The sequence below is a fragment of the Anomalospiza imberbis genome, chromosome 1, assembly GCF_031753505.1.
Source record: "Anomalospiza imberbis isolate Cuckoo-Finch-1a 21T00152 chromosome 1, ASM3175350v1, whole genome shotgun sequence".
In the NCBI taxonomy this organism is placed as follows: Eukaryota; Metazoa; Chordata; class Aves; order Passeriformes; family Viduidae; genus Anomalospiza; species Anomalospiza imberbis.
In genome coordinates this window covers 21,504,466-21,518,623 of record NC_089681.1, presented here as the reverse complement: position 1 = coordinate 21,518,623, position 14,158 = coordinate 21,504,466, and the positions used below count along the sequence as shown (strand labels likewise).

At 40.9% G+C, this 14,158-nt stretch overlaps 1 protein-coding gene across 3 annotated transcripts in view; it reads right to left on the bottom strand.

Moving 5' to 3' along the window:
* RNF19A (ring finger protein 19A, RBR E3 ubiquitin protein ligase) overlaps positions 1-13,783 on the bottom strand; it is a 59,286-nt gene extending 45,503 nt beyond the window's left edge. Inside the window, exons 1-2 of one of the 3 annotated variants that reach the window (XM_068183848.1) lie at positions 13,761-13,783; positions 9,375-9,528 (exon numbers count right to left, since the gene is read on the bottom strand). The gene's annotated coding sequence lies outside the window, so the exon portion shown is untranslated. Of the gene's footprint in view, positions 1-9,374; positions 9,529-11,579; positions 11,707-12,461; positions 12,537-13,760 lie in introns of those variants that run through there. The other 2 variants (XM_068183833.1, XM_068183841.1) reach the window with 2 other exon arrangements.
* Positions 13,784-14,158: the final 375 nt, after the last annotated feature.

The window sequence follows — 14,158 nt, the reverse complement described above, 5'->3', positions numbered from 1 at the left end:
GCTTCACTGCTTACTTGAAACCATTTATTTCCTCCTACAGTTCCAAAGAAAAACATTACACAAATACATTAGAGGAAGCAGGTATATATAATTGCATTGAAAAAGCTATTTAAACTTCTGAGAAACAAACTTTATGTCAGCCTAGGAGATCTTTCAAGCATTTCCTTATGTTACCTGCTAGAACATATAATTTAATATTTATCTTGCTACTTTATTAAAAGAAAGCAACCACAGGGTATTATTTCACAGTACTAGCAAGTCATGCATGCTCTGTGGCTAAGCATAAAATAAAATGATCACAGTGACAAGAAAACACCAATGTCACTTCAAGCTGTAAATATATGAAGAAAATCCTCAGCATTATCAAAATAATGTAGTAAAATACCTACAGGACACGTTAGTTCAAACAAACAAACAACACAAAATCCCCCTTTAAGCTAGGTTGCATAATTCCATGAGATACTACATTGCTTGTTTTCAACGTGCTTTCAGTTTTAATTCAAAGATACTTCCTATTTTATAAATCAGTTATCACTCAAGTTACAGTAACATCTGGACTTGTTTAAGACTAATTAAGCTAAATATAGCTTTAAGAAATGTATTTCAGCAGGAAAAAATATATTTACAAAATTCTATTAATGTGCAATTAGGCAGCTTGCAGGTTTTTTGTATTTTAACATAATTTCTTCCAGCAATGCACAAAGCAACTCAGTGTGGACAGAGACACGGCAGATCAACATGAATGTTGGTAGATAGGAAGAAATGGATGCGTTTTAAAATACTAAAATATTTAAATACTAAAGAGAATACAACTTTTCCAATATACAGAGCAAGAGGCTCTCAGAGGAACTCTATGCTCAGTAAGCTTCACTACATATTTTCAGATCCTACAGAAGGAGCCCCCACTGAATTAGCTTCAGAGGATTAAATTAGTACAAGCAGTGGCCCATGCTATCTCTTGTTGCAGGTTAACCCACCCTGAAGCACGAAGGACCACCCTTCACTCTTCAGAGCGAGGTCAGGCATTTGGTTTAAACTGTCTGAAACAGAGGTTTAAGCTGAATCTTTGGATCTGAATAGGAGCAGGGACACTCACTGCATTATGTGAATGGCTGTAGGTTAGTAAATTCCAAGAGAAGTCATTAATAAATAGAAGGTGGTAACAAGTATTAACATTTTAAATCACTGTGGCTATTTGCTAAATTAACAACACCCTTTTGCTAGCAGCCAAGTTTCCAAACTAGCTTATACACTAACTCCCAGAAGGCAATCATTTACCAGAACTCACTCTATAGGTGCTGGATACCAGCAGCTCACCAAACAGTACAGCAGTCCTACAAAAAGCAGCAGCAGACTTGTAAAGCAAGGATGGATACAGCACCTCATGGTTAAACAGCAGATGTTATGGGGGAGGAGAATGCAAGCACACAGTCAGATTAACTCCAATTGGAAAAATACAACCATGCTATTGAAAACAGAAAATAAAGTAGTAAGTTAAACACACTGTGACTCACCTAATTTTTAGAGTTTAGCAAGTAATTTACTTCAAAAGACAGTATTTTCTTGTTAAAAGAAAGACTAGTTATTATTATGACAGCCTGACACTTCCCACACTAACATCCTATCTTCCAGCCTGCTTAGAATCTTCTCAAGTAAACTGGGCTGAAAGTTCCAGAATCTTCTTTAGAACTTTTATTTCAACCAAAGTACTTAAAACAATAACAAAAAACCACCACAGGTCAAAAAACCACAACAATCTAATGGAGAAAATTATGCTAGAAGAAAAAATAAATCAAAAGTTTGCAGTATTTTCTCTGGAAATGTTCAACACTAGCACATTTTGAAGCTGGAATTTGAATTCCGGCCTTTGTAACTTGGATGTATATTTTATCATCTTTCCAGCAATGTGAATATATACCTGCTTGCAAGTTTTTGGGAATATGAGAAAAGGATACCCAGTCTTCAGCAAATAGCATGTATTTTATCTGCTAATATCTCTACTAAACTTGATCCAACCTGGAACTGAATAGAATCTTCCTTTCACTTCGAGGTGAACATTATGCCTCGATCAAAGTACCAGGAAAGAAAGGTAGGAAACTGACTTATGCTTTCCAACATCCAACTAATAAGTGGCAGCAATGTAGAAGAAACTTCAACCAAATGTGGAGGGGGTGGGATTTCAACCTAAACAGTGTTGTAATTTTAACAAGAGTCAAAATGGTGGCTGCCAGGAAGGCAGAAACCCGCACCGAAACTGGACGGTTGAACAGCAACTCCATAAGAGTATGCTAAAGACAAAAATGTTAGAAAAAAAAAGGGACTGCAAAGTGAGGAAACCAACAGTGTCGTTTGGGCAAGTAATCTGTGAACTTTAGCATAAGTAATAAGAGATTATATATGAGAGACAGAATGGACTGGCTGATCACAAACACTAGAGGAAAACAAGCCAACAAAGACAAGAAAGATTCTACAGAGTAGTCAAACAGGAAACAGAGAGGGAAAGCATCTCCAAATCACAGGAGAGAAAAAGTAAAGACATCAGATTAGGTATTGAAAAGGATATGATTTTAGATCAGCTAAGGTACCATCCTAACAAACATCTTAACTGGCTAAATATGAACAGGATTTGCATAAAACACTGTTAATGACGCAGAAAGTCAAAGTTACATTGCTGGTGACAAAGAAGAAGCAGCAAAAGCAGCATGTACCACCAAAGCAAGCCTTCCCCTATTGCCCATCCTCTACAGTCCAAAGACAGACATAAAACACTCTCTACAAGCATGCAGATCATACTGTCTCAGGTCAATCCCTATAAAGCATGACATAGTATTATTAAATACTACTAGCTCAAACAGCAGCAGTTTCCCTAGTGAGTAACTTCCAAACTTCCTGATATGACTTCAGTTATTATTTTTAATGGATAGAAAACAACACACAAACTATATTAGAAATAATCCTCTCTACTTGATGAAGTTACATTTGGAAATGATTGCTGAAGTACGTTATGACAGTTTCACTGCATGGCTTTTATCCCTTCCCCCCAGTAATATCTTTGCCTGGTACACACTTATCAAGTCACGGGTTAGGATTTTGTTTATCCTTACTCATTGTGCCCCCCATAAAAATAAATAAATAAACAAATAAATAACTACTGCATAATGCTACATTGAAAGCAGAAATTGATTTCCCTGTAAATCGTTGCAGAGCACCAGTATGTCAGACTCATATTGCTGAAATAGTCAAAACCATACTCATTCCACTGAAGTAGCATGGTTATTATCCCTGTTAACAGATACAATATTAGAACGTGATTAAGGATTAATTTATTTACCACCTCAGATGCCTGACCTGAGATAGCCTAAATGAAAATAAGTTCTTGGGCATGTTACACAGTAAATATGTTCAAAGATACCTGCAGTATCAATAGTGTACACACATCCCCACCCCGACCAAACACCGCCAAGATTCGGATGTCTATTTCAGACAAGATAAAAAACTTTCTTTGCTCTATTTGCCTTATATTTCTTATTCAATGGAAAGAATTGCCCTAGAGACTAGGTTTATTTCTGCCCAAAGTAGATGGATGTCCCAGTAGAGACAGCAAGTGTGTTCTGAATAATCCTTCTGCAGGGGGAAAAAAAACCCAAAAAACCACAGCTGTATAATTAAGAACAGTAACTGAATAAAGGTAGGCACAAATGATAATCCAGCTATGGCTACTTCTTCAACTTTAATTCTGGCCTTTCTTAACATTTGAGACTTTTACCTGAAACCTTAAAATTACAATTAATTGCGTGCAGTGGCAGACACAGTTTCACTTTTTGTCTACATGTACAATCCTTCACATTTCAAAGCCTGGCCAAACTAGTCATGTAATTGCTGCAGAAGGCATACTTTGCCCTTTCCAGTATTTCTAGTGCACTCATTATCATGGCTTCTGAGAAACAGTTAAACTACCAGCATCCTAAAACTATTTTCCCTGTCTTTACAATAGACAGAGTTCTTGCATTCTATACACAATGAAAACCAGAGCCATTCTTTACCTGCAAAATACACTGCTTTGCAGAATGAATATAAGGTAAATTAAAGTTACTCCAAGTAGGTACTGACTTCAATAATACATACTCAAAGCCATAATCCAGTGAACTGTTTTTATGACCTGACACTTGTAATAATGAAGTTAAATCTAATAAAACCCCTTTTTTTGAAGGAAAATCAGATCACCAAAACAAGACTTCATCACCTAATACTCCAAAATCACCCATATCCAGGTACTAATCTATAGCAACACTTTACAAAGCATCCTATTTCAGGGATGAACTTTAAAGTGAATAGTTCTGACTTCAAAAGGACTGTATTTCACAAAGAGTTTCACTACCCACAGTGTATTTTTACAGATAAAAGCATCAATCTACCCAAGCTTCCCCTGAAGTGTTGCAATTCTGTTCACTGTACTGCCAATTGGAAGCTCCTTCCTTTCGTGATTCTAATTTATTCTCTCACGGAATGATTTTTAGCACAATGAAACTATTCATCTGCATAGTCAGAGGTGCATTTTCACCATTTTGTGAGAAATACCATATCAAATATTCTTTATTACCAATATTTTTTCTTATTTTTATCCATCAGAGAGAAACAAAAGCAAACTTACAGATAGTTTAAGAGAATCCATCCCACAAATGCAGCATATTGTGGCTTCTACATTAATTGTGCATGTGTAATTTTCCATAAAGTGGCTTTAAAAAGCAAAGTGCAAAGATCCCCACAGCTTGTGAAAGATAATTTAGGTTGCAACAAAAATACAAAAATATTTTTGTATTTTTTATTAACAAATATCAAATCATTTGTTACCCTTAAAACAGAAAGGTAATACTGTATGACATCCGAGATAAGAAAAAGGATATGACTGTATAGCCCTAAAAAAAAAAAACCCAGCAATATTTCACACCTCAGAAACAAAACAGAAAAAAGGAACAATGAAAACAAAACCATGTCACTGTCTTTGTGTTTTACTCAATCAACAGTTCTTGGTCTAGATACAGCCAAGATATTATGCTGATTAGGACAGGGTGTAGGAGGCAGGAAGAAACCGTTTTCACTGCTTACTGTAGTAAAGAAAAAGCTGTAGCATTGCTGGGCAGGACAAAACAGGATGCCTCTATTTCTTTAACCCATTCCCCAGTAAAAACACCTCCTGCAAAGCTTAAACTTATCTTTTGTTGATGAATTAATCTGGCACATCATATACCTTATCTACTAAATAAATTAAACACTGAAAACAGGGAAGTTTGTTCTTTCTTTCCCAGACATGCAGGCAGCATGTAATCCTAATAATCTAAATTCTTGCAAAGCAGGATATTTCTCTTTGTTTATCCTTGTTCTCTTTTCATGAGTTAGTTAATCCATTACCTAATTTATCTTGGAATCATCTTTAATTGTTAATAATGGAAAGACTCAGGACTCCTGTGCTGAGTTTACAAGCTCTCTTCTATTCTTGCCCTGGCTGAATTTCTGCCTGGTGTCGGGTCACAGAAGGCAAAGTCTGCTTTTCTGCAGCTATGCACAACCACCACAGACGAGGCCAAACAAAGCATACTGGCACATAAAGGGAAGAAAGTGCAATTGCAAATAGAAACAGGAAGGTGAAGAAAGAGAGGAGATTTTTAAAAAAAACCAAACTAGTCATATAGGAACTTTAGGAGGGAAATACTTTTTGTCATTAGGCACTAAAACCTCTAAATCAAAATGCAGATGGCCTAAAATCATGGTGGTGTGAAATGAAGAGCAGCATGCACAACAGCTTTTTAGGTCTCCCCTCTATGCTGTCCCACAGGTAAAACTTACACTGACTGTAAAATCTTACACTTTAGTAAAGCAACAGTCTGGCTTCACAGACTATAAGCACTGTCATTCCCTTCACTTAAAAAGGATCTAGAAGTTTGATACCTCCGTCTCTGACCCTGAGTAAAAGGGCTCCTGGTCTCCCAAGATGTTTTTAGCAGTATCATATAAAGGAAAGCTTAGCTTCTTCTTTTGAAAAAAGCAAAGTCAAACAAAAAGTAAGTATCAGATACAGCTTCACAGGTAAAATGAAAGGTAGCTGCTTGTCTCAGTAAACTGAAGCAAGGTCTTCAACTCAAGAAAAAAAAGGTCATTTAAAATGCTTTATTCTGTTTATATTTGATTTAATAGTATAGTAGAACACAAAATCAGAGCACCGCCATTAGGTCACTCAGTGGAGAACACTGATTAAAGTTATTTTTCCAGTACACAATCTAAAAATAAAGTAACCTTGAACATGCTCTACTTCCAGACACATTTCTTTGCATTGATCAATGTATTAGATTGCTTATCACAGAAACATGAAAGGCAGACTCAGAGTACGATAGTTCCCAATGGCCGACCAGTAGAAAATGTTTGTTATCAGGCTTCATCTTTGCCAGTAGAATGATGTCACCACAATCACTATTTATTCCCATCCAAATGTTCTTCCACTGTCGGAAGTCTGAGGGACGCCTGAAGTTCCCTATATAATGCATTTTGATATGAAGGAGAAAAGCCAAACAGTGTGTTGCAAAAACCACTCTCTGTCAGCATCGTCACTTATTATACACGGTTCCTGTACAGATGTTAATTAATACTCAATAAAACATTTACTGGGAAAGTCCTATTAGATCTTGATACAAGGAAGAGCTGCAACACTGAATACAGCCTTGGCATATGGCCCCAATTGGCAGGTCATAAAAAGCCTAAAGCACTCCTCAACTATCTAATTTTCACAAAATAAAAGCCTTCTATTTCTTAAAAAGAGTATAAATGTTTCTTCCTGAGATTGAATCCTGAATGGTCATACTGCACAAGATCTGCCAAAACATCCCTCCCCTTGTCCAGTTTCACAGAAATATACAGTCAGTTCTGAGCACCATGTACTTTTAGCAAAGGAAACAGATTAATGACGCATTTAGGCATGGCAACACCAAGTGTCTTTTCCTCTGGAATGCAACTGTTATGGTGCTATGAAAGACTCTTATTTGTCTAAGAGCAGTTAACAAGGTTATTTTGTATAAATACTTAAAAATAAAAACAAGGCACAGCAGCACTAGTGCTGTGGTGCCATCATATCCAGAACACTAGCAGGCAGCACTGCCAAAGCCCCATGCCTCAACTAAAACCCTCAGTTCCACCTGAACCTCCACTGTTCAGAAGATCCCCAAGGCGCAAGACCACTTTGCACTCCCTAAAAAACATTTCTTGAAAATATGTGCAAGGTAAATTTGTATTACACAGAAGTTGTACACAATACACTAAACACTACAGCTGCAACAGTCTGACATATAAAGCATTTTAGGATAAAAATAAAATTTGATTACTTGATGTGGCTCACAGTTTGTTTTTATGTGAAAAATCTTATCATTAACCAAGAAACTTAAAAGTGGTAATTTTATTTATTAAGGATATGCAGCATCAGTGAAACACAATGAGAACAAAACAACATGCTTCTTACTACATACAATTTCCCCAGAGTTAGTCCTTTTGCTGAAGCAGTTCTTCATCCACTAAATGGAACGACAAAAGGGGACAGCTAGGCGCTCCAATTTAGAGTAAGCTCTTATCTGCCTTATGGGAGCAACTAAAGGACCTATGGAAAAATGTTTGTTTAACAGTAATTTGTCTCAACTATAAATGGAAGCAGAATAGAACTGACATAGTCCCACAATGACAGTTTGTGCTGAACAATAACAGGATACTTGCATTAACAGAGTTGTGCTCTATTTAGGAAGCAAAAACAAGTGACTATACCAAACTCAATTGGTACAAACATTTATTTCTGCAAGATGCCCTTTAAATGTCTTGCTGAAGACATCATTAGGGGATGTGCCAGCCTCTAAAGAGAGGAAGTTTTAATGCCTGAGGAAACACCTGTATATATGAAACTTTAAGCTCATTTCATTAGGTAATTTTGCTAAAGTTGCTTTAGGTTAAAATAACTCTTATATCAGCTTTCCAGACTGGTGCAGTATGTCTAGATGCAAAGTGAATCTCCAGAAACTTGCCCTTCAAAAAAACCCAAAAACCCACAACAACTATTCTCATTTTGTGTTTGGCTACACATCCAGCAGGAGGCTACCAGCTGCCCAGCAGGTGACTGACTTCAAACCACAGTTTAAAAGTGGAAAAGTCCACAGTAATCTCTCCATTACAAAAAAAGTAACCAAAAATGAAAGTACTCCTACTTAGTCTTGTTCCATGGATAAGCTCCAAGGTACAGTTAGTTCTTCTAAGACGTATGCTACAACATCAATGAAGGTAAAAAGGTAAAGCAAAACACACTCAAAGCCCTTCTCACTTGCCTTAACGATGGAAGACCTAAGGGTGGTATCACAAATGACATCTCACAGCGCAACTGTGGGGCTTTCCTTCCTTCTGCAAATTCTACTTTGAAGAACTCAAAGACCATTCTAAAGCTGACATAAGACATGCTTACAACAGGAAGAAAACTTCTTGTAGAGACCTGTAATATTCTAGTCCCATCCAAAATCTACAGATCTTGCTAGACACCCATTGCTTTGGTTGGTCAGTACTTGCACTAAGAGGAAAAAAAAAAAAAACCCAGAAAAAGCAAGCAACCCATGCCAGAGAAGGACCAGCAACCAAATCCAAGGTAGAACACAATTATGAAGTGCTTGAGAATTGCCAGAAATGTACATGAAACAATCAAGATCACTGAAGAAAAGACTAAGGCACCTTATGACTCGGATGAGTGAAATCTCTTCCACAACGTCTCTTTCCATCAACTAAAAAATAAACTTACAAAAATATCTGCAATGACGACGTGAACATTAGTTTACAGAAGTTTGGAAGAAATCTGTCAATCCATAAATACCAGCAATAGACTAAATACCTATTTATTATTACAATGCTCCAAGAAATAAAATAATTATTTTAAGTGCCTGAAGAAATCTTCTGCTGAAATAATCCCTCAAGTGAATACTTAAGCGGGAAGAGTGTAATTCTACTTGTAAGTTTCCTTCTGGGTTAAAGTAGAGCACAACACTATCTGAAGTATAATCTATACACAACACAAAAAGGTACAAGTTTTTCCTTAAAGATTATTTCACTGATGATTTAAAATACAAATTACTCGAAATTAACTAAAATTAGAACAAAACAGGAATAAAACTTCCACTTCAGAGACTCAGAAATAAAACAAAGTCTCCTCTTGTGAAAAACAGGAGCATTAAAAAAACCCCAAACAACCGTTTTAAGAGGTACTGATACAACCTCTTCCATATTCTTCCTACTGGGAGAAAAAATGGTACATTGCAACACTAATAAAAACAATCAGTTCTCCAAGACTGAATATAACTTTTTACCTTCTTGGTAGAAGTCTACCTCCAGGTGCAATTCACATGCTTTTAGCAGTAAGATCAACACCAATCCCAGTGTCTTGAAGCTGTATTAGGTACACTGATTCATTCAGCTACACATCTTCCATCAGTTAACACAGAAGGCACAATGGAAACAGAGCTAAGACAAACACAAGCAAAAAACTGAAATCAATTTCTTTATGGATAAGCCAGTGTTAAAATTAATACTTTTATTAATCATTCAAAGAGCTTTCACTGACCTTCAGAAAGAATTGGACTGACTCACATCTCAGCTACAAACCAGAAATCACACTAGGAGTAGGACCCAAAACATGTATCCATCACTCATTTAATTCAGGTATTAAAATTTATTCTGCTAGGCCAGTATATGATGTTTAGGTACAATTCAGAAAACAAATCACAAAGCTAATATGGATGTCTGACCATGGGCCAGAGTAAACTGACTCCATAATGGAGACAACCAGCTTGGCTAAAGGCCTTCAGAGGACAGTGGCCCAGAGCACTACAGTTGTACTTCAGAGCTCAAAGATCTTTCTCAGTGCTTCCAAACCAGGATTCAGATGTCCTGTGAAAAGATTTAGGCATCCTACACTGTCATCCTGGAGGGAAGGGGGGTGGTGTGTGTGTTGGATCATTGTAAGGAATACTTTAATAAGACTAAGCATGGATCAAACAGGCCCAGTAAACAGGGGAGAAAACCCTACCTACTGTAACCTACTAGTTAGGAAGAATCACCTACTCAAACAAATTCAGTCTGAAGTTTTTCTCATAGTAACTCCTCTATTTCTCATAGGGGAATAGTAGCTAAATGCTGTTAATTAAGAATACGGGGGAAAAAAAACATATATATTTTCCACCACAAAAGACTACCTAACTGCCAAAAGAATTCAAGGGCTTGTGTTCTTTCACAGGTTGATACTATTTACATAAAACAAGCTTTCCTAATACATTTATTAATGTTAACTGGGAATCCCATAGCTAAGGGAGTTTTAATGATTCATTTACTAATGGAGAGACCAGAATTTGTACACACTACGAAGGTAAACAAATACATCTGTCAAGCATCTTCTTTCCTCCTGAGCCTCAGCTAGTACAATTAATCAAAATCTGATGATTGCTCTGCATAAGGAATGTGTCATTTGTCTGACACATTTAAGTTGAAGGAGAGAGAAGAAAAACACACTTAAACATTTCAATTCCTTCTTTTAAAAATTATGATCTTATGTCCACAAAATCAAAAATGGCTGACAACATAAACAAAACAGCTTTGAATTCAGCATTTGATAAATGCTGAATTGTATAAAATGCAGTTGAAACTGGCATACTTCAAGAAATATGCACACAGGAGAGTTATACATATGTAAGCCTTTTACTGAACTTGTTTTTAAGATTAGCATTATTATCATTGTGTAAAAGCAAAACTTTCATTTTCTGGACAAACAGGCTGAGTTCACATGCAATTAAAAATAAAAAAGTGCTTTCTCAGCTTTCTGAAAGCTTGAAGTACAAGCATTTAAATGTTTACAGTTAAATAAGTAGCAGATTTTGTAAACTTTTAAGTAATGTTACACAGCCATCATTTCTAAGCATTCAAGTGAATTCTGTTAGCTGGGCAATTCAGAATTTTACTTCAGTCTGACCTGGATATTAAATCAGAAACTTTCTTTTCCAACGAATTTACTAAGAAACATTTAAATGGACAGTGAAATATGGTTCTTTGCAAAAAAAAAGATTAGTTATTTAAAAAACACTGAGGGGGGAAATGAATTTTCAAAATTAATTTATATTTAGTTTTGTCTCCAGAATTAAACCCTGCAAGATGCGTTTCCCCAAACCGTGCTTAATAAAATAATGCTATCCTTGATGACAGCTGAGATAAAGCTCTGATCAGTACCAATGCCAACTACACTATTTTAAAAGAAACAAGATTTGTTGTGCTCCTCATGGAGAAACACAGGCACATATCCAATAAGCAACCACAAGGACATGAAGGCTTCAAATTTTGATTTCTCTGCTCAGCACTAACAGCATTCTACTACTGTCCCTTTGGTCTAACCCCATAACTCCATTCCACTACTACCCCTCTGGCAAAGCCCCATTTCTTTCTGTCAGGAGGCAGTACTGGAGGAGAACGAGAAAGGCAGAAGGACGCCTTCCCTTTGCCAGCCATCACCTCTTCAGCTCACTTACATGCACGCTGGCTTTCACACTGTTTGCTACCAAATCCTCCCCATCCTTCGAACGGGCGCCTGCAGTAGCTGCTATGTGTGTACAGCAAACGGCTAGGTGGAAAACTCCCAGCTTTGCAGAAGGACCTATGCAAGGAAAACCCTCGGCAGGACGCAGGCTATTCCCTCTGCTCGTCCCCCACCGCCTTAACAGCCGAGATACTCTATCCCTGCAAACTCCTCCACTCCTCCGACCCACCGGATCCGGGGTGGGCAGCAGACCACAGAGAGGTCAACTAGAAACTCTTCGCGGGGAGGCGCGAACGCTGCCGCGGGGTGCCGGAGGCCCGGGAGCTGCTCGCGCTCCTCTCCCTCTGCCGGTCTCCCGGTGCCCCAAGTTCAAGTGCCGGAGCTCCCAGGCCCCCGGCCCGATGCCGCTGCCGGGCGGCGGGAGCGCGGCGCCGGCCGAGGGGCCCCGCGGCCCACCCAGGCTGGCGGAGGGCGGCAGCTCCTCCCCGCACACCGCGTCCGCCGCGCCGGGGCCGAGCAGGACCCACCCGGGGCTCCCCGAGCCCTGGGGGCCGGCCGTGCCCCCCTCCTCCGCCACGGGCCGCTGGCTCCGCCCGGGGGGGAGACAATGGGCACGATGACTTCACCCTCCAGCAATGTGAGCAGCAGCGGGGGACGCCGCCGACTTCCCCCCGGTCCCCAGGTCGCTCTCGGGCCCTCTGCCCCCCGGGCTCGGGCTCCCGCCCAGAGGCGGCTCCGGCTCGGAGGTTCCGCTCCACCCCTCACCCGCCGCCACGCTCAGGGCGGCGGCCGCCGGCGGAGGCCCGAGCCGGGAGACGCCGCCACCGCCGGGCCCCTCGGCCCCCCCGCCCCGCCGCGGACCCACCCCCGGTACCTGTGAGTCGGCGGGAGGAAGCGGCGCTGCTCCGCCCGCCCGAGCCCGGCGCCGCGCAGGAAGCGCCTCGTGTGTGTGCGTGTGTGTCTATTTGTGAGTCTACGCGTGTGTGTGTGTGCGAGTGAGGAACGGAGGGGGCGGCACCGCCCGGCTGGGGCGGGGCGGGGCGACGCGGGGCCGGGGCCGGGGCCGGGGCCGCCCGGGAGGGAGGCGGCGCCCGGGCCGTCGGTTTCCGCGACGCGCTGAGCTCAACGCGCACGGCGGTGCCGCCCCTCGCCCGCCCCCGGCAGGGCGGCCCCAGCGGGCGGGAGGGCTGCGGACCCCGCGGTGGGGCCGGGGACGCCTCCCGCGGTCCCCGCTCGCTGCCGCCCCCGGCGTGGCGCGGGGGATGCTCGGAGCCGGCGGGGTGGGTGCGGTGTCTCTGCCCCCGTGGCGGGGGACGCCGCAGCGCTGCCAGCTGCAGTAGCAGCGCAAGGTACAACGTTATATCCATGTACAGTTCCGTGGGCTTCACACCCATGGAAATGGAAAAGTGCGAGGCGAAGAATGAATTATCGGGGCATTTCAATAGGTCGTGCTGCTGAGCGCTAATTCACTTGCCAAAATGACAAAACCCTGTTTCCGTGCTGTAAGATACATTTTTACCTTCTTTTCGCCCACTCTTGCCATTTGAAACAGAAGCCGCCTCAGAATTTGCCCAAAAGCCCCGAGCTTTTCCTTCGTGGCATGGCCCCGTTCTGCATTTAGCTGCGGTCAGCCCCGGGCTCCTTGGGCGCAGGCGACCGGCAGCCCCAGCCCTGGGCTGCCTCCGGCTGACCTGTATCGCTCACCCGTCCCTGAGTTCGGATTCTCCGTCTTCTTTTACTACAGGCCTTCATGCGGTCTTCCGCGGGATTCCCTCCCTATGCAACCCTATCGCAGCTGCCGCCCTCTCCCACAGCCGGCTTGCTGCTCCTGACCTCCACTTCTGGCACAATTCCGAATCTCCTCTGGCATGTTTCAGAATTCTCTGCCTACATTATTATTACATTGAATTTAAATCGTGTGCTTTTTTTTTTCCTAGTTAATCATTCACAATGTCGTCTCAGAATTCTGTGGAACTGGAGCTGATCCTGTGCTAATGACTAGTGGTTCTTCCATTAAGCTGGTATGAAACCTGAAAACTTACTCTGGAAAAAGTTATTAATCACCCAACCTGCATTTAACATGTGCAAAGATAGTAAAATGAATTAAATGTACCATGCTTTTCTTGTGGGATTTGCAATGTACCATCAGTTAAAGGCTTGCACGTATACTTACCTTTATTTATGTGCATAGTTCTGTTTAAGTCAATAGGCCTACTTCCAGTACATCAAATTAAAAGTAAATACAAGTGATTCCATGGTGAGATAGTTAATCTGAAATGACAGAATAGGCAGTTACAACAAACAGGGAGGGGAAGTGGAAAATAAGGGTAACACCAATGAGATTATACTGGAATTTTGTCATGTTGTGTACAAACCATGGTAGTTCCCTGTTGGCTTGTAAAAGCCAGTGGCTAGGTGAGTTGTTCAGGCTCCAATACTGCAAATATGTACATGTCACTTAGGGCGTGTAAGTGGTGCCATTGTGTTCAGCTGGATAAGGTATACAGAAGTTTATTACATACAACAACTTGCAGAGTAAAATCTCGGACACTGTTATATATGGGATTTGAC